The 23,213-nt window shown below is 36.3% G+C and overlaps 1 protein-coding gene across 1 annotated transcript in view; it reads right to left on the bottom strand.

Annotated features, from left to right (window-relative positions):
• LOC134678414 (pre-mRNA-splicing factor 38B-like) overlaps positions 1-23,213 on the bottom strand; it is a 284,815-nt gene that overhangs the window by 115,537 nt on the left and 146,065 nt on the right. The window lies entirely within an intron of this gene.

Below are 23,213 nucleotides of genomic sequence, written 5' to 3'. Positions count from 1 at the left end.
AGTCGTCTTGTTATATTGCAAAAGCTACCATAATTCCTACGGCATAGAGCGCAAATTTCCAAAATCGTAACAGTCAGTCACATTAAAAACAAAACAACAACACTAAAAAAGACTAACCAAAGACGTGAACTTTTTTTCAACGTTATTGCCTCTATTTTATTACTCGAAATGACTTAATTCTTTTTAAATAACGAACCCAACCGTTCTGAGAATTTTAAATTCCGAACATGGTTCTCAACTTACGCGCATCCATTCAAATAAAATCGTAACATCCATTTTAAAAACAATAGAAAATGTACTTTATATATAATTCCTTAAGGTTGTTTTTGGAACGTCTTTAAAAGCGCAGAGTACAAGTGATCTTATGTCAAAGACATAGTAAGTTGAAAGTTTCATTTAAGGCTCTTTAAACGCCGTAAAAGGAAGAATAGAAAGGTGAGACGGTTGCCTTCTAATCGTTTGAAATTGAACCATAACTCCATTAATTTAAAGTTGTAAGTTGTTTATAGTTTTAATAAGGCATTTCGCATGGTGGGGATGTGGCTGGACGGGTTCCGTGTTACTCCCCCGCGCTCCCCTCTGCGTCTGAGTTCTATATGTGAGCTTTTTGAGCGCAACTCGTTTGTCTCATGCCAACAACATATGGTATTTGTTTAAACATGTGTTGCATCTCTGTTTTTTGTATGGCGAACGAAAGTGACGTAGCGCAATAAATCCACGAAGTGTGATAAGAGCGTTTTTGGATAAAACTATGTATTTGGGTTTAAAAAGTAGAACAATTTGTCTATGCTATTATTCACAATGCAAATTTAAGTTCTTTTTCTATTCTATTTTTAAATTATTGGACGTACCCGTTATTTGTTTTTAAATATAGAATAGACAGTGCTTGCGTTTTTATTTGATTTTCAGTAAAAGCTATCGAAGCCTCTTCTTTATTTGGTCCTTCGAGTCGCAAGCAGATGAAAAATGCAGTCGAAAACTGTCGTTTCAGCGAGCCTACCGCGAACCACGTTTGACGTGTTGCCGCCCTGTCACACTTACGTATGAATTTACAAGTGCAACAAAGAGGCAACACGTCGAACATGGTTCGCCGTAGACCCTCAGAGTTATAAACGTGGGACCTAAATGCCGTGCGCGTACATGCAAATGAGCCTTCAAAAAGGACCCAAGAATCACAGTTGTCTCGTAGGCATCACACCTTTTGTGGCAATGGCTTTTGTTATGTCAAATTATGTATGTGTCCGAACGGATTTGGACAGTTCAAGAGTTCGAAGAGGGAATAGGTACTAATTTTCTAAAGACTAAAGTAAAAGCACGATGAATTTCGTATGTTGACCGGCCTCTTCCTACCTCTCGCTCGCGCGTATATCGCTGTCCCGCCCATGATGCCACTGTGAAAGCGGGACAGCATTATAATTATGCGTGTCCGATAGAGATAGGGACTAGAGATGTATCGGATTTTCGGTTACTATCCCGTATCCGGCCTATCAGGCCATCAATTTAATATCCGGCCGGATACCGGATAGTGGTATAGCCGGCCGGATACCGGATAGTAATTTGTTTGAATTGTGAAGAGGGTGTGGTTGGCTGCAACATGCAGTGCATGACCCATATGATATGGCTTATATCGCACACTGGAGACGGAGCAACATGGTCGCGATACTCAGCAATGAGGGACCGAGGATGAAGAAGACTGTATAGATAGTATAGTCAGACCGTAAAAAGTCTGCAGCGATTTTGATAGCCCACGCAGTGCAAGTGTCATTTTAAACGCCAATCTTCTATGAAATTATGACGTATACATAACACTTACACTGCGTGGGCTATCAAATCCGCTGCAGACTTTGTTTGGTGCGACTCTAGGTTACATAGTAGGAATTTCGGTTTACTATTATTTTGAAATTTAATCTAACAATGTGTGTTATTTTCCTATATTTTACAATTCCTTTTGTATATTTATTACATTTTACTTTTGATGATTCGCAGAAATATGCAATGAGTAAGAAGAATTGTGGCGTCTGCGTGATACAGGAATACGGGGATTCACTCATTTCAGTAATTTCTTACCGAAAACAGGAAAAATGGAGCTTATTGGGTTTTGCCTGCGTATTCATGCATTAAGGAGATGCACTATTTAAACAAAGTTAAATAATTAAGTTAGGAAATTAAATAAGGTAAGGTAGGACTGTAGGACTATCACCGGGATAACAATTGTATGGAATCTTCATACAGTTTGTCTTGCCTCGAGCAAAATAAACTATGTTAGTCTTACTCCCCCTTTATATATGTACAAAAGAAGGCCGAAGGAAGGTTTATTTTTCATTTTTCGTATGTTCAAATGGATGCTGATAAGCAATAATGTGTTAACCCACATTAATTTTTCAATAAGATGTCAACTCTAAAAATTGACGCTTAAAGTTGACATTTTATTGCAAAATGCATGTGGGATGACTCATTTTTGTTAAACACCATCCCGATGTGAAATTGCATGTTTGTTTATGGTACTAGCGAACATGAACGCAAAATAAACACATTCACACGTATAAAACATTGACTACTTGTCTGGCCTGTTTGAACCCGGGACCATTGAGTTCGTAGGACAGACAAGTCAAAGTTTTATAAGTGTTTGCCCTTAAAGCTTCTGATTACGCATGCGAGAGAAATGTCCCAAGTCGTCATTGTAAACGGTTCTCCTGTCACGTAAGCAATCAGAAAACAAAAGGTGAAATTAATTAGGTACCCACAGAATAAAATTAAGATTATAGGTGATTTAAGTATGATTCAAAAAAGAAAAAAAAAAGATTATAGGTTAATATGTCTGAACCCCAAGTGTGAATTTCATACGATACTTACTTATACTTGCTTTCGCGTTTGTTTTGTCTATTTTTGTATGGGATTTTGAACAGCGCATCAAGCGGAACGTTTTGCAAACTCAGAAGCCCATACAAAGCGACAATGTCGTTCGTTATGATTCTCTGTCTGTTAAGTATTATTATTCGGATGAGTCAGGTTCATAAATGAGAACCGACTGGTTTCCATGGAGTCTGTCCTCTTTGTGTTAGGGTTGTCACTCGAGACTTATCAATCCTCCATACGTACTCCTCATTTTCCTCCCTCGATATTGACAAATAAACATTATGGAAAATGTTTTCTTATTTGCATAACTACTGGTACCGGGCCGCTAAGCGCGTCATGGCCGTCGGAATTCCATGGGGGCAGTGGCATAGCTAGAGGATATGGCGCCCGGGGCAGGCACCATGCGCGTAAATAAGACTGACAAAAGTTTCCCTGCTGTGCCTTTGGCATGGCGAAGAGGTAGTCTTTAGCCCATTTTGCCCCCCCTCCCCCCCATGGACGGCGCCCGGGGCACGTGCCCCTTCCAGCCTCCCCCCTCCTAGTTACGCCACTGCCAGGGGGACAGGAGATAAGACTATCCGTCAAAAAGACTGGTACTTAATCTATCTCGCTTAGATGCTATCACGCCGCTCCTGTACTAGTTCCCATGGTAAATTTACGTCGTTTCTCTACAGTTTTGCTAAAGTTGCGAGCCCTAGGTGTGTGTGGTCAGACGACACCGGTCCGCAACGCGCAAGCGCGGCGCGACCCGGGTCGACGGTACCGTGCCGATTTCCGGAATTCCTGAGTCTAGCCACGATGACTATCGTACAGTCACCACACGGGATTGTTATGCCAGTCTATAGCGTAAGTAATGAACAACCAATTTAGCTAGAACCCTAAATGGCGCAACAATCGCGAAGCATGATGGTACATCGGAAAAGGACCTAAAATTTTCATACATTACAGTCGCCATCAGATATATCGGAGCGGTCAATATCTGAACACGCACTCTAACGCCCTGACAATAGAGGCGTGTTCAGATATTTGTGAACACCTTGGCCGCTCTGATATATCTGATGGCGACTGTACATGTGTACATTAGGTTAGCGTCAATCATTTCTTTTTTTTTGCTAGCATATTATGGTGTCCTACTGCTAGGCAAAGGCCTCTCCCCTTGTCTTCTACCACTCCCGACATAGCGCCTGCTCTGAGGGGCTACCGCGAAAACCGAAATTCGCAAATTGCGGTGATCTTTCTCTTTTACTCCAATGAAGGCGTAACTAGAGTGACAGAGAAAAATGCCCGCAATTTGCGAACTTCTATTTTCGCGGTTATAGCCCTGGCCAGTTTTTGAGGTGTCTGTCTAGGTCGTCCCGCCACCTCCGTCTGGGCCTCCGAATCCGCGACATCCGCGTCCCTCTTCTGGCTTCGTTATAATAATTACTACCGAAGAGCTGGCAGCTTTCTCGCTCAACGTATTAGCTTAGCAATACAGCGAGGAAATGCTGCCAGCGTCCTCGGCACCATGCCAAAGGGGCCCAATTTCCTAGACATTTTTTAATTATATTTTATTTTATTTAGTTTTAGTTTTTAGTTTTAATTTAGGTTTATTTTATAGATAAGTTAGTTTATTTTTATTTTTAACGTTTGTATCTGCCTTATAAATAAATAAATATCGAATAATTACTTATATTAAATTAACTTAATGTATTTTTTCTACTCGGGTACTTTTATCTGTCATTTACATAGTCACGAACGAACATATAAGGGCATACATTATTAATACTCCTTAAAAGTCTATAGTCTATTGCCCAAAAAAGCACTTGTGTCGTTTTAGAGACATTACGATACGGTAAGCTAGTGCAGGGTAGCAGGTGCCACATACCGGTACATTGCTACCAACGTGACAAACGATTGAATGAATACGGTTTTTATTAAAAAAGTAACAAATTTGTACTGAGTTCATTGCTACCAACATAATAAAAAATACTTTTATACTCTACAGCACCACGACCCTGGTGCGGTGCGGTAGTGTGTAACGGCTTTAAAAAAGCATAACCATAGACATTATTCGTTTGTTTCTCGTTTCCCGGTAATTTCTTGTTCTTTGAGTACTTTGCGTTACTATTTGTTTTGCGTTCATAAAAAGTGTTGAAAATGGACAAAGAGGACTACATTGTTTCTACACCTGAAGAAATATCCGCTGCAGCACAAGCAGCGACCGAAAATTTGTTGCCTAAGTATTAAATCTCAGCACCTATACGACAAATCTTATGGGAAGTGCATGGCGTGGAGATTGGAGCACAAAACTTCGTCATTCTCTGAAAACGTCTTTGGTGTATGTTCAAAGACTAATTGGAAGCACCGGATCAGATCTATCTTTTAAGCAAGGTTGGTATATGTTATAACATTTTTTGATACTCACTCATTTTTAGGGTACACAGTACAACGAGCTATATTTATGTACATTTTATATTTTTGCATTGAAACTGAATATTATTTAATTCTCCTTTTTCTTGTTACAGGTTGCAGTATTATTTGGTATTATGGGTGCTTGTCGCAGACAAGAGCTACATACATATAGTAATACCTACTATCCAAAATTTACATTGACATTTTCATAAATAAAATTTTGTTTATAATTTTTTGTATTTTATTTAATATTGCTTAGTCATAGAAAAAGCATTGTATGCAACGTTGTATAAGTAGTCAAAAAATGCTCATGGCGTATTTATTAACAATGTTCGCCTTCGGCTCACATTGTTACCCACGCCACTCACATTTTTTGACCCCTCTTATAAAACTGTTGCATAAAATACTATTACGTAACCCTAAATCCTCTCGAGTGTTGACCTTTCGTTTATCGAATTAAATATAGACAAATTATCAATACCAATACCTGTTTCCGTAAAGCTGTTTTGAATATTTTACCAACGAAATGCACATTTTTTCTCGCCAAACGGTGAACGCAGAATTTTAATAATTTTATGATTTTATATAAGTAATAAAACAAAATAAATGCCTCGGCCTCACTGTCCAAGTCCCTAGGTCACGCAGTAGGCCTAAGCGCTGGCTGGACGTCGTGACAGCGGACATGGAAGAGAACAATCTCACACCTGAGGATGCCGACGACCGGGCAATCTGGGGAAGACTGAGGGGGAAAGCGGACCCTGGCGCTAGAACGAGAAAACGCTAGGTTGAAAAAGAAAATAGATACTACGAAACTAAATACTTATTAGGTATTTACTGTCAGACATTATTACACAAATTGATTAATTTCCACAGTAAGTTCAATATTATCAATATGGCTTTGTGTTGTGGGTATTTAGACAACAATATTTAAGTTTGACGTTTGAAATAACACTTGAACTGCGTGTACTATCAAAATCGTTGCAGACTTTTCTTGGTCCAACTCTACCTCCTTCTCAGGCCCCATAAATTTCTACAAACAGCAACACATTTAACCAACTATTAATATACCTTATCTCATTGCAATAAGATTCACATCTAGTCAGTTAAATATGTGTATTTCTTTCATGGATATCAAATAGATCTCGAAGATACTGTTATCAATTGACAAGTCAAGTCCTTGGTGATATCGTGTGATAAGTCGGGTCCTATTTGGGTCAGTGCTGCGTAGTTGGAGTTTTCAAATAATTCAAATTGTCATTTTCACAGATGATCATTGGCACGAGTCTATGTTTGAACCCGGGACCTCCGGTTAGAGACAAGACAACCTTTATGTACTTCTACTTACTTACCTACAGATGTAACCTAACGCATAATCCGTTACCATAATCGTACTTTATTCTCGGAAACGTTCGTATGTATTTGTCATGCTACTTCAGTCAACCTCAGTATTTTTTGTACCGATACTGACTGAAATAGCATATACATAACACGTTCGTAGTTTCCGTTCCGGGATGGATGGTGATAGTAGGTACCTATATTTACTTACCTAGCTGTCACGTAAAATGTTTGAAGAAAGGTTTTTGGAAATTTCGTACATTAACTTATTTAGAAAAGTAATATATAAATACGGTAAAACACATTTTTGTAATTAAGTCCATCCAAAAGACACTTGATGGAACTGTCATAGTGACCATCATTCGACGAGAGAGGTATAGATAGGTATGTCTACTGTGAAGAAAAACATGGTTAAAATATACCTCAATTTTTTTTTTGTTTATTTTCAACTAGAGACCCGCTCGGCTTCGCACGGGTTACACAAAACCTTAACAAATTATGCCTACCCCTAAACCTTCCTCAAGAATCACTCTATTGATAGGTGAAAACCGCATGAAATCCTTTCAGTAGTTTCCGAGTTCATCGCGAACGTAAATACACGGACAGACTTTGTTTTACGAGTAGGTATAAGGTGTAGTGATAGTGAAACATGTCCCACAACATGACAACATATAGCATACCTTTAATACCTACCTATGAGTAAATCATGACATTGCACTTGACCTGACATGGGAGGTGTGTGCGCCCCCACTTCCTACCTTATGACCACGGCTCACGGACATACAGATACAACCCAACAGTTTATTTACTATTTTATTTATAGCGGCCGGAAGTGCAAGGCCGCGGCGTTTGTGGACCCTCGTCTATTGAGGATGCGGATGTTGCAGCCCGCCATCTTGGATCGAGGAGCAAACCTTTTAGATTCAAACTAGCTATAGAAAAAGAAGTTATGGAATGAAATTTTAGAAAATCCACTTAAAAACTAACTATGGTTTTTAATCAGTTTCTAACCATAATACTCAATTAGTTAATTTATATTATTTTACTATAACTATCCCTTTCTTACAAATACATAAGTTAAGTATCAATATAAGTATGATTAATGAGTAAGACCATGGTAAGTCTTCAGCGATTTTGATAGCCCGGACTGTGCAAGTGTTAGTAACGTCAAACTTCTATGAAATTATAACGTATCCACAGTGCTGTCCACATCGTTACAAAGTTATCTTGGTCTAACTGTTAGCACAGAATAAATAATAGTACTAAGTACAGAAGACTCACTCTCTAACAAAACGCGTCTGTCACGATCAGCACAGATATGGCCGCTAGGTGGCGACAGCGCCACGCGCGGCTTATGGCAAACCCTTGGGGCCGAACGGATGCACTTTTAGCTACCTGTACCAAAGCGACGAAATCGCGGAGTGAGACACGCCTGCTGTTAGCTAGTTGAAGCTTGATGTAGCTCGTTTATGAATAACGTTACAAGAAGCTAGATTGAAAACGAACGCTATGGGCCGATACAAGCGGACTGCAACCCGACTGCAATTTGTATGGGAACTGGGGGGCTACCGCGAAAAACCCCAAACTTGCAAATTGCGGGGATCTTTCTCTTTTACTCCAATGAAGGCGTAATGGCAAAGAAAGATGCCCGCAATTTGCGGATTTCGGTTTTTGTGGTAGTAGGCCTGCAACGTCGGCGTGCACTATCCATGTTGCAATCGGGGTGCAGTCCATCTGTACCGGCCCTGATTATTAATTACACTCCGTTACTTAGATTGATACGACCTTGTGGAACGTACCAACGGGAACAATAACTGACCCTTCGTAACTCTTACTACGACGGAATAAGGTACAGAATGGGTAGATGTTTTGTTACATCTCGAGTGTACTACAATTAGTCTAAGATCAGTTAAGACTAAGATTGATTTTAAAGGACGAATAAAACAATACGAGATAGAAACGTTCTATTACTCGTTTATATATGTACATATTATAAACTAACAAAGTAACTACCGTAACATCGGGGTACTTTGTCCCAAAATCAAGATACTTTTTACTTTTCGTTTGAGCACTTCAATTTTAATCGTTTTATGACACTTTTATAGTCATAGGTACTTAACTGTGGGTATAATCAACTCATGCACATACGTAAAACTTAATAAATCTACCTCTAAATATTTTTTAATTTTTCGCAAAGTTTGAGCCAAAGTTGCACTTTGAAGCGGGTTTCTTTCATTGAGTACAACGTAACGGTTTGCAATAAAAGCGCAAAGAAAGCTGTTTAGATTTATTACACAATACACATGTATATCAAATAAGGACATAGTAGTAAGATTCATTTGTTTTTATTACATTAAAAAAGCAAACTAATCAACACAAAGTAATAAATCTATTGAACATGGTTTTTTTAATAAAAACTTTGCCAAAACAATCAGAAAAACCTTCTACACTTATCCATCATAATCATTAGAAATAGTTAACGTGCATAACTATAATTATCATATGAAAAAATAGTTTTCCTATAGAATTATTTTACTAGGTCTGCACCTAGTTAACAGTCGACTGTAACAAATCAGTCTTAAAAATTGATAATCATTATATAAGATATTAAACTTATGCGGCAGATGTTCTTTATCTTTGTTTTCATTAATTCCATTACAATCCAGAGAATCTGTCTTTGAAACCTGAGCCTGTGATTCATCCTGTGCTGGGGCAACCACTGGCTGCTGTTCCTGGGATAGCGATTTATAACCTGCGTCAATAGTAAATTGTCTTCTTAGTTATCAGATTGATGTCGTGCCGTTATGAGAGCTTCAGTAGATGAAGCGAGACTATATCTGCGTCGCTGCTCTCTGTGAAGGAAATGTTTACCCATGGGTCAAAGAAACCCGAAAACGATAGCCAAAGAATACTTTGATTTTCAATAACATATAATTCTCACAATAATGTCTTAAATTCTATGATTTATACCACATTAGGATCCTAGATACATATCTGTTACGATTAATAACAATCAAACACTTAAACTTATTTGCTTTCTTTGTTTCGAGAAAAAGTTTGCACATTTTAAAATCGCGTAGTATATAGGTAACCACTTGTGACCGAAATTATGGACTGACCAATCAGCGTTGTTAACGTGAAACTGTTTCTACCCACCGCCCCATACGGTCATCTATCGATGAATAGCGCGAAATACATCGATAGGTCCTGACGTGCAGCGTGACGGGAAGTTCAATCTTTTTTTCGTTTTGGGACAAAGTAACCCCCTTGGGCTAAAGTACCCCGATGTTACGGTATATGTTTATGGCCCTAAAAACTAAACATTAGGATTAGGTAAGTTTCTAGAAACATATTCAGTTATGAACACTTATGCTTAACATAAAATTAAATAACTTTTATCACTAAGTACATACTTAAACGAGCCTGATAACAAAATTTTACAAAAAGACTTATGTCGCTTCAAAGTTCACCGCAAAACCAATTCTATAACTGAGCAAATAAGGTTTATTTTGAGCATAAAGTATTGTGGATATAGGCAGTTTCTAATACGATTGATCATATCTGGAATTCTTAAGCAGGAATCCTTGTACAAGTACAAATAGTACGTACATACATACATACAAACGCTGTGTGGTCCATAATTCCAAGTGTATTCGGGTAATTAATCATTGGTATTAAATTTGACCCACATCTCGATTTCCGATTGAGCTGAAATTTTGCATATGTAAATAGCGGCAATAGATACATCACCTGTGAAAATTTCAACTGTCTAGCTATCACGGTTCGTGAGATACAGCTTGGTGACAGACGGACGGACGGACGGACAGCGAAGTCTTAGTAATAGGGTCCCGTTTTACCCTTTGGGTACGGAACCCTAAAAAGAGAAAGAGTGAGAGACATCTGTTGATGGAGACAGGAGCTGCTGGCCATGGGAACTCTGTGATAAAACAACGCAAACTAATTGCGTTTGGGGTTGTTAGAATTGTCTCGATGAGTATTAGACGCCTGTGGAAATAAATGTAGGTACAGTCAGCGATACAAGTTAAAAATGAAATATTTTCCAAAAACTTATTCCTATTAGGATAGAAAAAGTTCGTGATTCTGAGTAGAATATGATAGAAATGTCCAAATTGAAAAAAGAATAGCGTACTTTGAATAAAATGGCCCGTAAATAGGTCTCGGATGCTCCCTGTAGATTCCCGATCGATGCATCCACTTGGCCCCTGACCTTCTTAATGAACAATCTTGCAGACCTGCTTAATTTAGAACAGTGCATTGGGGGGGGGGGGGGTTATTTGAGCTATAAGTTTTGTATGAGCACTGTATCAAAATGTACTTTGCTTCAGAATTTGGTACAAATTTCTAAAAATATATATTTTTATTACATATTATATTTTTGTATAAATGTCGATTTAAAGTAGACCATCACTAAGTAATATTATGTTGTAACATAAGTACTAAAAAGGTTTAAATAAATAAATAAACGTTATTGTATTAGGTATCAAAAGAACAACAAACTTTTCTATAATGGTAAAATTCCATTTCTGACTGCAGCTGCACTACTAGTACTTAACGCACTGCTGTTATTGTCAATTTCCATAGTAAAATAAACAGTAGTGCATTACTGCAGTCAGAAATGGAATGTCACCTTTAGTCATTTCGAGTACTAAATAAACCTAAGTCATGCCAAAGTCTATGTGGCTAAGTGTCTCCTACACAATTAAATAAGTACAAGTGCAAGTGCATACACTCGAGGATGAGTGTGTTAAATATGTTTATCAGTGTTATCAACAAATAACGACATACCTATTAATAATACCTATGAACTATGAATCGTATGGTTGATTCTAGGTATGGGTATCGCCAGGAGTGAGTAGAATGATTACACACACAGCTACACACAGCATACTAATGGTAAAAAAAATATTGAATGAATGAATGAATGAAAGAGTGAAAAGTGAAAGTGACTTAAGCGCACGATATTAACCAAAAACATAAAATAAAATAACTGAAGAAACTTTTTTGGTTCATTTGTTTTTGATACGAAAAATGAATACTAATTTCCAAATCATGTAAATAAATAATATGATATTGAAATTATGGAAAATATTTATATATAATTTGATCTAATTAACTATAGCTTTGCCCCTACGATTGACTTTTTTCGATTTTTTGATTACCTATAGTAAAAATTAGGAGCGTAGGCGTAAAACAGATTTAATTCAAATTTTCCTAACTTCTTTCTGCTTTCTCCTAACTTCTAATCTGATTTAATTCGAACTTTTAAATGCTCCCAACTTCTTATAAATAGGTACTTAATACTTAATTAAAAAACGAAACAAATCAAACATATACTTAATACTTTGAATAATGTGAATAGGTAGTTATCTAAAACAGCGTTCCTAATTAACATTTATTTCAAGCGAAAACAACTATTTTTCTAACATCTGACCAAATTAGATCCCCTTAGGGCCTTAATACATTCTCACCTTTTTTGTACATTTCGACGCCTACGCGGGACAGAGACGGCCTATCTAACGCCTGTGTGCGAAAGAGACGGCAGGTCCCGTTAGAAACCTCGACTACTAGATTTACGCAGAAATAGGGCGGGGACAAGTATCGATATTTTTTTGGTTTTTATTTATTTGTGCATTATTATAACTTTCTGTTGTTTTATCGTGGAAAAGTAAATAAAGAAAAAGATAAAGCGATGTTGGACACGGGTGGCGAAGATAGGTTGTTTTACATCTTATTTATTACTTTTGAATTAAGTATTCTTACGCGGCTCTTATTAATGATAATCTTAATAATTATTTCTTGGATAAAATATTATCAATAATATTTTACTTATGCGAAGTTAAACCAACGGCAAAGTAAAAGTTCCGTTTGTAATACTTTTGCGAAACGTGATTTTGATCGAATGAAGGGTTTCGTTACTGAACCGGTGGTGAGCTCCATCTTAGCCTCTGTCTTTACTTTCCATCAAGTGTGACTAGAACCAATCAACGATATACAATACAAAACACCTGATATCATCTGGATGAAACCATAGCCCACCATTTCCCCTGAACCAATAGTGTAAATTTAATTTGATAGCGTGTCGTGCGTTTGCTTTAGCGGTCGTCTATTATTGTATGGGAATTTGAACAGCGCGCCAACCGGGACGTTTTGGAAACTCAAAATTTCATACAAAATGACACTTAACGAAAACGCGTACGTCACGTCACGCTATGAATGAAATTTACACTAGGGGTAACGAAGTACGTTACGTACAATAGTTACCTACGTGAGAAGATATTTGCGAATATAATTGGCTTCATTAGGCCTTCTTCATTCATAATTGCTAAACGAGGTCTTAATTAATCATAGTCCGTCCAGCGTAGACATAGCTATTATAGTTTTCATTACACTTAATGCTAGGCGATACTGTCCATAAATCCTAAATTTGAATTTGTTTCATAATAATACATTATTTACTTATCAATGCATAGGTTAAATATATAAATTGAAACAACAAAATATATATATTAAATTTATTTTGAACCGGTTACTCACGTATTATTAAATCTAACAGGTGACTTAATAATACGTAAGTAAGTTTTAATATGTTCAAGTCTCACAGGAGTTTCATAATTTAAAACCCTTTTTTTCGTATTTTTATTACTAATCCGCATATTAATGGTTAATCTATTAATTCACCCTGAGGAATTATGATAAGTCTAGAAACCTTAATACTCCTTCTTTTTGAATGGACTATAAAGTCCGCTAAGGCTGTGGCATATGGACGCACGCTGCCGGTGAGGCAGTGAGCGGCAAATCAAGGCCTTTCATACGTTTAGCCGAGCGCAATGTATGAATAGCCTTGATTTACCGCTCGTAGCCCCGCCGGTCGCGTGCGTCGGACCACGGCCTATAACTCGCGTGTCATCTCATTAATCTTTATTACTCACGTGTTAACTCCTTAATGCACGTCTACAGTTTCAGCAAACTAGGAGCCACGGTCATGAGACGAACTTTAGATGATTTAGCACACGCGAACATGCACTATATGTAATATCTCTCGGGTCCCTAAGATGGTCCCTATGATGGTCCCTATGATAGTTCATTTTTATATATTTAAATAAAAAATAATAGTAATTAATTAAATAAATAAAAAAATATAGAAGCTGTCACGTAAAATGTTTGTAGACATTTTTTGAAAGTAAGCGTCCAAAAAATTTTATATTGCTTTAAATATGCTAAGGCATATTCAATTATTCATTGATTTAGAAAAGTGACTTTAAGTAATAAAAATGCGGTAATATATATTCATATATTTTTTTAATTAAAGCAACACACAGTTCGAAAGGTCATCTTTTGTGTAATCAAAATATTTTGTTACTGTTATGCAAACATTTCTTTCAGTTGTAGTAGTAACGCCATCTGTGGTCTATTTTATAAAGCTACAATTTACAAGCGGAAGTCTTCTTCTAACACGTAGGGTTAGAAAGAGACTACCGCTTGTAAATTGTAACTTGCAGCTTTATAAAATAGGCCACTGATGCAAAGCTAAGGCACGCAGGCATTGACAACGCAAGTTATCGATAAAGTATATCGACTGGTGCGCGTCACTACGGTCACAAAAACCCCACGGCGCTGTGGGAAGCGGTCAATCCTACCTGACTGCGAGCCATAATACATATATCTAAACATTATGGCGGTGGACTGTGATTCATTTGTGTCATTTAGCTTTATATGAAGAAATAAGTATATTCTAAAGGACCCCGCAGCAAACAGGGAAAAAGTGGTTTCAGTTAAATCTCACGAAATATTAGTATGATGTTAATTTGGCTCTCCTAATTATTTTTTTGTATGGGCACAATTCTCTCAGAAGTATACTTTCAGAAATAATCAATATAATTGTTTTATACTAAATGTGTTTTTTAACCATTATTTACGTAATTACGTATTTAAAATTTAGTGAGATTTAACTGAAACCACTTTTTCCCTATGTTTGCTGCGGGGTCCTTTCTAAGTCTACTCGATCTTAGAGCAGCGTTTAGTTCTACGACAAGTCTGTACTTTAGCTAATTCCCTTCGAACTTAGGGTACTTTTCAGCCATCAGGTTATTCTTCTCTGCCATCCAACGGGTAGTTTTGGTAAAACATGTGCAGTTGCAATTTTGGCTATCCAATACACATGAATTATATACATGTATCTAAAGATAGATAAAAGACCCGGCCCCGGCTTTTGTTTTATGTATGATACAACCATGTAAAAAAGGAAAAATAAATAAATAGGGGCCAAAATCACCTTGAACAGGCTGCGTACTTTTTGCATGGTTTGTTATATTTTTTTCTGAATATTACACAAAATGTAAAAAAGGAAAATAAATAAACCATGTAAAAAAGGAAAATAAATAAATAGGGGCCAAAATCACCTTGAACAGGCTGCGTACTTTTTGCATGGTTTGTTATATTTTTTTCTGAATATTATGCAAAACGCAGACAGCTAATTACGTTAAATTATGTATATAATTGTAAGTAATTCAGCATTAAAAAAGCTCTCAACCCACCTACCTACTACCTTACCTATATAACTTATTTTATCTACTCGTCGACTATAATTCTTGAATTAAGATTTCATATACCAAACTTCAATTGGGTATTTTTAATGTGTGGGCTCCCAACTCAACTATAATATTCATTACGATACAGTTTAGTCAACTATAATGAAATTGACCAATCACAGCACTCCGCGATCAACAGGACGAAACAAAAGCATAGCTCAAATTAATTATTTATTTTAGGTTGTATAGTAGAAACAATTGGTTCATAAGTCAGAAACGAGCATGTGACACCCTTAAAATAGCAACATCCATAGACTACGAAAACCACTTAGTGTTGCTTGTTAGTCTCCATAGGCTACGGTGGCCAAAATCGAGAAAACAACTGTCTAAAAATTGAATGTAGCGCGGAGCAAGTACCAGGGCCTCATGAGTTACGAGAAGGTGTCGTTGACCAACGCGCCGGGCGCAGCGCCGGGGGCGCGTACCAGTATTAAGGTATCGCGGCTGCTTGCGTATCTTAGCTGTGAATACTTTTGGTTTGATTTGTTTGTATGATTCTACTAGTTTAAAGTATTATTTTTTTTGGCTCGTAGATAAAGTATTGTATACAATAGTGATATAATCAAGCTTTTCAATCTCGTACCTAACTTAGGCAACTCAGCAAGCTTCGTTGCCTAAACACGGTACTCGACTGAAAAGCTCTCTATTATATCACGATTGTATAAAATACTATATCAGTAAAAATAAAAATCTTTGTGTCACAATTAACTTTACATTATTGCCTCACTAAGTACCTGCCTACTTATTGACGTAAGTAAATGAAATGTACCGGGATGACAGAGGCAACGACAAGTGACATGATCATCCATTCCATAATTTCCATACATTATTTTTCAGTTTCGTTTGGCATTTTCTATAAACGGTTAGAGTCCGTCTAATAGACTAGACATAAAAATTCAAAATCGCTCTCCTTCTTGATGCGACTGGCAAATCATATTACTTTTTGGCAACCGGGTTTTTTAACCTAATTAGACCCAGCTGAATCCGAATTTGCCGGTTGCTCGATCGAAATCTTGACCGGAAGTCAGATATTTGACATTAAAGGTCCCTTTTTTTCGTTTTTCGTAAATAACTCTTAAACGGTGGCGCATAGCAAAAAATGTTATATTACATAAGTAATCTGCATAAAATTGCCTACAAGAAAGATTCAGTACAATTTTTCGGTAGGATCAATATTCAAAGAGATTTTAACGCGGGAAATTTAATTATAATCATTTCTAAGGTCCCGTTTTTTAGGTTTTCGTAAATAACTCATTAACGGTGGCCAATATCAAAAAATGTTGTTAGACGTTAATAATCTACACAAAATTTTGAACGAAAAAGATTCAGTACACTTTTCGCAGGGATCAATATTTAAAAAGATAATAAAGAGGGAAATTTAATTATAATAAATTCTAAGGTTCCTTGTTTTTATTTTTTCGTTAATAATTTGAAAAGTATGACTCATAGCAAAAAAAAATCTTATACATAAATAATAAACGTAAAATTTCCTACAAGAAACATGTAGAACACTTTTCACTAGGATCAATATTTAAAAAGACAAAGCAGCGGGTAAGTTAATTATAATCAATTTTAAAGTCCCTTTTTAGTTTTTTGTAAATAACTCGTAAACGGTGTCCAATAGAAAAATAAGTTTTTAAAAATAAATTATCTACATAAAATTTCCTCCAAAAAACATCTAGAACACTTTTCTCTAGGATCAATATTTCAAGCGATATTAAAGGAAGAAAGTTAATGACAATCAGTTCACAGGTCACTTTTTTTTAGTTTTTCGTAAATAACTCGTAAACGGTGGCCCGTTGCAAAACAATATTCTACACAAATATTAAACATAAAATTGTCCACAAAAAAGGTTATGTACACTTTTTCGCTACGATCAATATTTAAAGAGGTATTAAGGGGATAAGTTAATTATACTCAATTTCCAGGTCCCTATTTTTAGGTTTTCGTCTATAGATATAGGTAAAGGACTATTTTATATTATTTTTCTCAAACATGCAATGAAATATTGATGTTATGTTCCTTATAATAGGCTGCGAAGTATGACGTTTCAGGTGCGGCTAGGACAAAAGGTCGTTAATGGAATTTCATACAAGTCTTGCAGGCCTAGGCCGGCAAAGTCCTCTTTTTTAATTTTCATTTCATAGATATTTGTGACACAGCATCGTGGCATTCATCCATTAAAAAAAACTAGAGGCAGTATTTGCTTTATGGTTCGTAATGACACTGCCACTACGCCAATAAAAAAAAAAACAAAAAAAATGTTTGCTATAATTTGCAGTTTTATTTGTATGAAATCAACATGAACTTAATAAATAATACATTATTAACCAAATTCTATAATTTTAAATTATAAATTTAACTACACAAATAAAAACATTAAAAATATTTCATCTAAACGTTAGCGGTAAAAAGGTGTCTACTCAAACACGCGTAGTTATTTTTTTTTAAATTGTTATGGAGGTAAAGATGAAAAATTTTAATTCTGTTTTATTGGATTTATGGTGCGTTGTTGATTTTTGTACTTTAATATGAGTTCCGACGAAATAATGAAATTAATATTAATTGTAATCGTAGGTGATGGAATTGGCAGCGTAAGCAGAATTGATTTTAAATAACTTGCTGCCTCTACCGCCAAGTCAAAGACGAGGTATGTACTTATATGGTTGCTTATGGCAATTTTAGTATTTGAGAAACGAAGAAAAATGGCTTACAGTTTATTAGAAACTGTTTTGTAACATATTTTCAATGAATGTAACTACAAATTCGTCAACACTGTGGAAATTATACTTATTTACTCCATGCATAAAGCAAAGATGTATGTGAAACATGATATCAACATGAAAGACCATGTAAACTTATGTGACGAAAACGACAGTCAGACGGATACAAGGCGAAAAAATCAAAGATATATGAAAATATACGGGTAGTAAAAATACACGACTCGTGTAAAACATACGCATGATAATGATATAGGTACGTGTTGGTTACATTTTGGGTGTAGTTTACTTTTAGTTTTTTCTATAAATAAAACTTGGGTTTTGTGGATTTTTTATTTTATTTATTTCATTGCATGTTTGAGAAAAGCACTATACATACCTCGGCGGGAAATGGGGTTGCCCGCGCTCAGACCTATCCGGCCTCGCTTCGCTCGGCCGTCTATATGTCTTCGGCCGGCAACCCCTTTTGTCCCGGCCTCTGTAGTAATGTACTATTATTTTCAAAATTTAGACCCAGTAGTTAAGGAGATAAAGGGGGGGATGGTAATTTTTTGTATTTTAATGTTTTATGTGGGGGGGGGGGGGGCTTTATCTCCGAAACTACTGGATCTAAAATTTTGAAAAAATATCATCATATATATAAAATTGAAAAACCAGAACGGGATAAAAAACGAGAGAAGAAGCGAGATGGCGCCTTACAAATTTCTAAAAAAGTTTTTGACACGTTTCTCGAATACGACGCACGTATGATAAGAAAAAACTGTTCCAATCTATTATCTAAATATGAGAATATAACTAGAACATAAAATTTATCGCTTTCGATGCGTATTTCATTTCCAATAAGCAAATGAAATTTTCAAAATAACTTTATTCGGCCATCTCTCGGCAACTCTCGGTTGCTTTCGTTTGGCGGGGCTACAGATTAGACCAAAAAATCCGTAAGTTAAAGTAACCTAAATTATGTTTGTCATGTTGGTATACAGGTATTTCTGAGTTTTTTTACACGAAGTAAAATAAAAAGTGCTGCCAACCTCAACCTTAGTGTACGCCCATACGAGTGACTTATGCCATATATGACATCAATCAAATTAATATTGTCATATTATAAATAATTTGTATTTTGTGGTTTTAAATTTCTTTTTAAAACAACAAAGTTTTTTGATAGCAAGTTATAACGTAGGTACCTAGATAAAGTGCATGTTCAGATATTTTTGAGCGACCAGATGAAAATAAGCAAATGTACAGTCAGCAGTCAGCCAAATATCGTAATATAACTTTATTGCCATAGAAATAAGAATGTGTTCCGATATAGTGGCGAAATATTGAGAGACCACAGCGGCTCGGATACTGAGAGAATGGGAGAGGATCGTGCCGAGAGCGTAGGTACTTGGGACAACAAAATGGGAGATAGCCGATCGACGGACGCCTAAGGTACCGCTGAAACGACGTAGTTGCTCGAGACCCGCTCAACCTCCGCCATGCCGACTGGCGAGAGCTATCGCAAGACCGAGAAACATGGCGTGATATGGTGTCGGCCAGGACTAACGTTGCGTCACCGTACTACCTAGCCGTAGTAAGTAATGTTATAATATCCATAAAGGGAAATGGGGAGTACGTTTGTATCATGGTATAATAATATACTCCGCCCGGTACTCTCTTCCCTTCTTTTCGTGGTCACGTGACTGACACAAGTCTACGTCATCATGCGACAGCGCTATATGATATCAGAGATATATATAACTCCGTATAAGATAAATAAAGTCTAAGAAAAAAACGTGCCTCGGATATCAAGAAAAAGTCATTCTCGAATAGATGGCGCCATTATAATTTATACCTTTGGCCTATTCTCGGCTAGATGGTGTTGGCGACACCGTTTGATATTTAACAATTTTAACACATATCAGTGAAAGAACATGGGTCAGTATGGAACAATAAAAATTAAGAATCATTTATCCGTAAACATATTTTGATTATTTTATACATTTTCAATTTTATTTTAAGTTTTAATCGTGTGTCGATAGATGGCAGTAAATGTACCGTGACTACAAAATTGACAATGACAGGACCCCTCTATACTATCTATTCTTTTTGATGATATTGATAATATGCGATAGCGCTATATAAAGTGGCAATGTTATTGTGACGTAGGCTTGTGTCACTCTGTCTGGGAAGAGAAGACCATGTTTTATTAGACTAACGGCTCGGCCACGACATCGAGCGACTTGCGACGGCGGGAGCGATAACCATAGGTTGGAGCGTGACACAGCGATCGGACCTTTCGCTCCAACCTATGGTTATCGCTCCCGCCGTCGCAAGTCGCTCGATGTCGTGGCCGAGCCGTAAGGTTTGTATCAAAAGGCGATTTATGGGCGGTGGTCGTCCATATTATTCTTAAGGCGGTAATTAATCTAATGAACTTTTTTGCCACTAGGCTTTAACACAACACAACTAGGCTTGCAACTACTTTAACACAACATAAAATAAATAATAATTTTATGTTGAAACAAGTTTTAAATAAATACCTACGTAGATGAAAAAATACAATCTTGCCTTTTATCAAATCACATCATTTTTTGAGAAATTTGCGAACTAAGTTATCCAAATAACGGCTACAATTTAATAAGAAATGGATATCACAGTTATAAACCCTGGCAGGATTGAATACATAATAATGTCGGTATTTCAATGTACATAAAACAAACTCTTTATTTCATTTACGCGAGCGGAGCTGCGGGCCCGTCTAGTACAGAATAGAACCTATATATGACAGGAAAACCTATTAGAATTATGCAGTCAAGCACGAGTCGGCATGACTTAGTTTTTGAACCGATCCCTACAGGTTTTTTAAAGGCAATTCACTCGCGTTTCACATATATAAAATACATTGTTAAAAATTAGGTAATGTACGGAAACCTTGCAACGCGAGTCCGACTCGCGCTTGGCCGGTTTTTTTTTTCATTTTGAGGTACGGAACCCTAAAAAGAGAAAAGTGTTCCATATGTTTTTCGTACAAAATTTTATATCTATTATTTATTTACAAGAACATTAAGAACTTATTTTGCTATGAGCCTTATTTTACGAGTCATTTACGAAAACCTAAAAATAGGGACCTGGAAATTGATTATAATTAACTTACCCCCTTGAATACCTCTTTAAATATTGATCGTAGCGAAAAAGTGTACAGAACCTTTTTTGTGGACAACTTTATGTTTAATATTTATGTAGAATATTGTTTTGCACCGGGCCACCGTTTACGAGTTATTTACGAAAAACTAAAAAAAAGTGACCTGTGAACTGATTGTAATTAACATTCTTCCTTTAATATCGCTTGAAATATTGATCCTAGAGAAAGGTGTTCTGGATGTTTTTTGGAGGAAATTGTATGAAGATATTTTTTTCTTAAAAACCTATTTTGCTATGGGACGCCGTTTACGAGTTATTTACAAAAAACTAAAAAGGGACTTTAAAATTGATTATAATTAACTTACCCGCTGCTTTGTCTTCTTAAATATTGATTCTAGCGAAAAGTGTTCTCATGTTTCTTGTAGGAAATTTTACGTTTATTATTTATGTATAAGATTTTTTTTTGCTATGAGTCATACTTTTCAAATTATTAACGAAAAAATAAAAACAAGGAACCTTAGAATTTATTATAATTAAATTTCCCTCTTTATTATCTTTTTAAATATTGATCCCTGCGAAAAGTGTACTGCATCTTTTTTGCTCAAAATTTTGTGTAGATTACTAACGTCTAACAACATTTTTTGATATTGGCCACCGTTTATGAGTTATTTACGAAAATCTAAAAAATGGGACCTTAGGATTGATTATAATTAAAATTGCCGCGTTAAAATCTCTTTGAATATTGATCCTAGCGAAAAATTGTACTGAATCTTTCTTGTAGGCAATTTTATGCAGGATACATATGTAATAGAATATTTTTTGCTATGCGCCACCGCTTAAGAGTTATTTACGAAAAACTGAAAAAGGGACCTTTAATGTCAAATATCTGACTTCCGGTCAAGATTTCGATTGAGCAACCGGCAAATTCGGATTCAGCGGGGTCTAATTAGGTTAAAAAATCCGGTTGCCAAAAAGTAATATGCTTTGCCAGTCGAAATCGATTTTATGAAAAATATGACCAGTCTATAAGCTTACTTTGCACTATGAACAGTGTCATTATGAACGTCATATTTTCACATACATTTTTTTTTTGTCAGAGGTGGAGGTAATCCTTATTGGATACTGCCGGCCCGGTATCCGACAGCATGCCCGACTCGGCTTGACATTAATATTGACATTACCACACTCATTGCAAACGCCATGCAGAGTTAGGTTGGTCTAACTCTAGCTTAACCCCAAGGCTTAGACTAAATACTTGCCTAAATCTTAAGGTTTACCATTTTCGTAATTAAAATATCTAAGTTTAAACGTTTTAAAAACCATAAGCTCAGCTTTTTATGCCTTTCAGTCTCAGGGTATTCGCTTAGAGTCCGACGCGGCAGGCATGAGTCTCCAGGCGTTACTATGAGTCTTTTTACAGTCGAGTTCAAAGTGAGAAACGAGTCCTGCTTAGAGTTTGTGCGAAAAAATAACAGTCGTGGTATTCCATAAGGGAACTGATACATTCTATGACATTTCTCTTTCCGCACAGACTAATAAAAAAAATAAAAATGCATTAATAATCATTTAATGTTGTAAATATCTGGTTTGTAAATAAAATAAATGACGTTTTTATAATTCTGTAAATATTTTAACTATAGCCGGTCAAACAACATTAAGATTTCGAGAAGGTTGTCAATTCTTCGGATGAAAGTCTTTTTTTGATTAGTAAAGTAGTATATAGGGTGAAATATTGTTCTGACCATACTCTACTGAGAGGTGGATATGTAGGTCATAATTAACAACTTTTAAATCTGCCGTCACATAATACATTTCGGTCGATCAGAGGCAATGTTTTCTATAGAACAGATTTTTTCGCGATTTCGGGATTGGCTCAGAGTAAAAGTTGTTCAGTCAGTATATGACCTACATATCCAACACTCAGAGTATGGTCAGAGATAACAATTTTACCCTGTATACATAGAAACTGGTCCCATTTTTGACAAAATCTAGTTCTGATGTAGCATCTATGAATGATCGAGGAAACTCCTCAAATCTTACAAGTATACAAATAGCCATTTTCTTATTTTCTTCTAAAAACCAAGTATTTGCAATTAAACGGCACCGACCAAATAGGTTTACCAATTTGGCTCATGAACACCAGGAACCTCCTCCACGCCAAGTATTTTACGGCTAA

This window comes from Cydia fagiglandana, chromosome Z (genome assembly GCF_963556715.1).
Source record: "Cydia fagiglandana chromosome Z, ilCydFagi1.1, whole genome shotgun sequence".
Taxonomy (NCBI): domain Eukaryota; kingdom Metazoa; phylum Arthropoda; class Insecta; order Lepidoptera; family Tortricidae; genus Cydia; species Cydia fagiglandana.
This window is presented reverse-complemented; position numbering and strand designations above follow the sequence as displayed.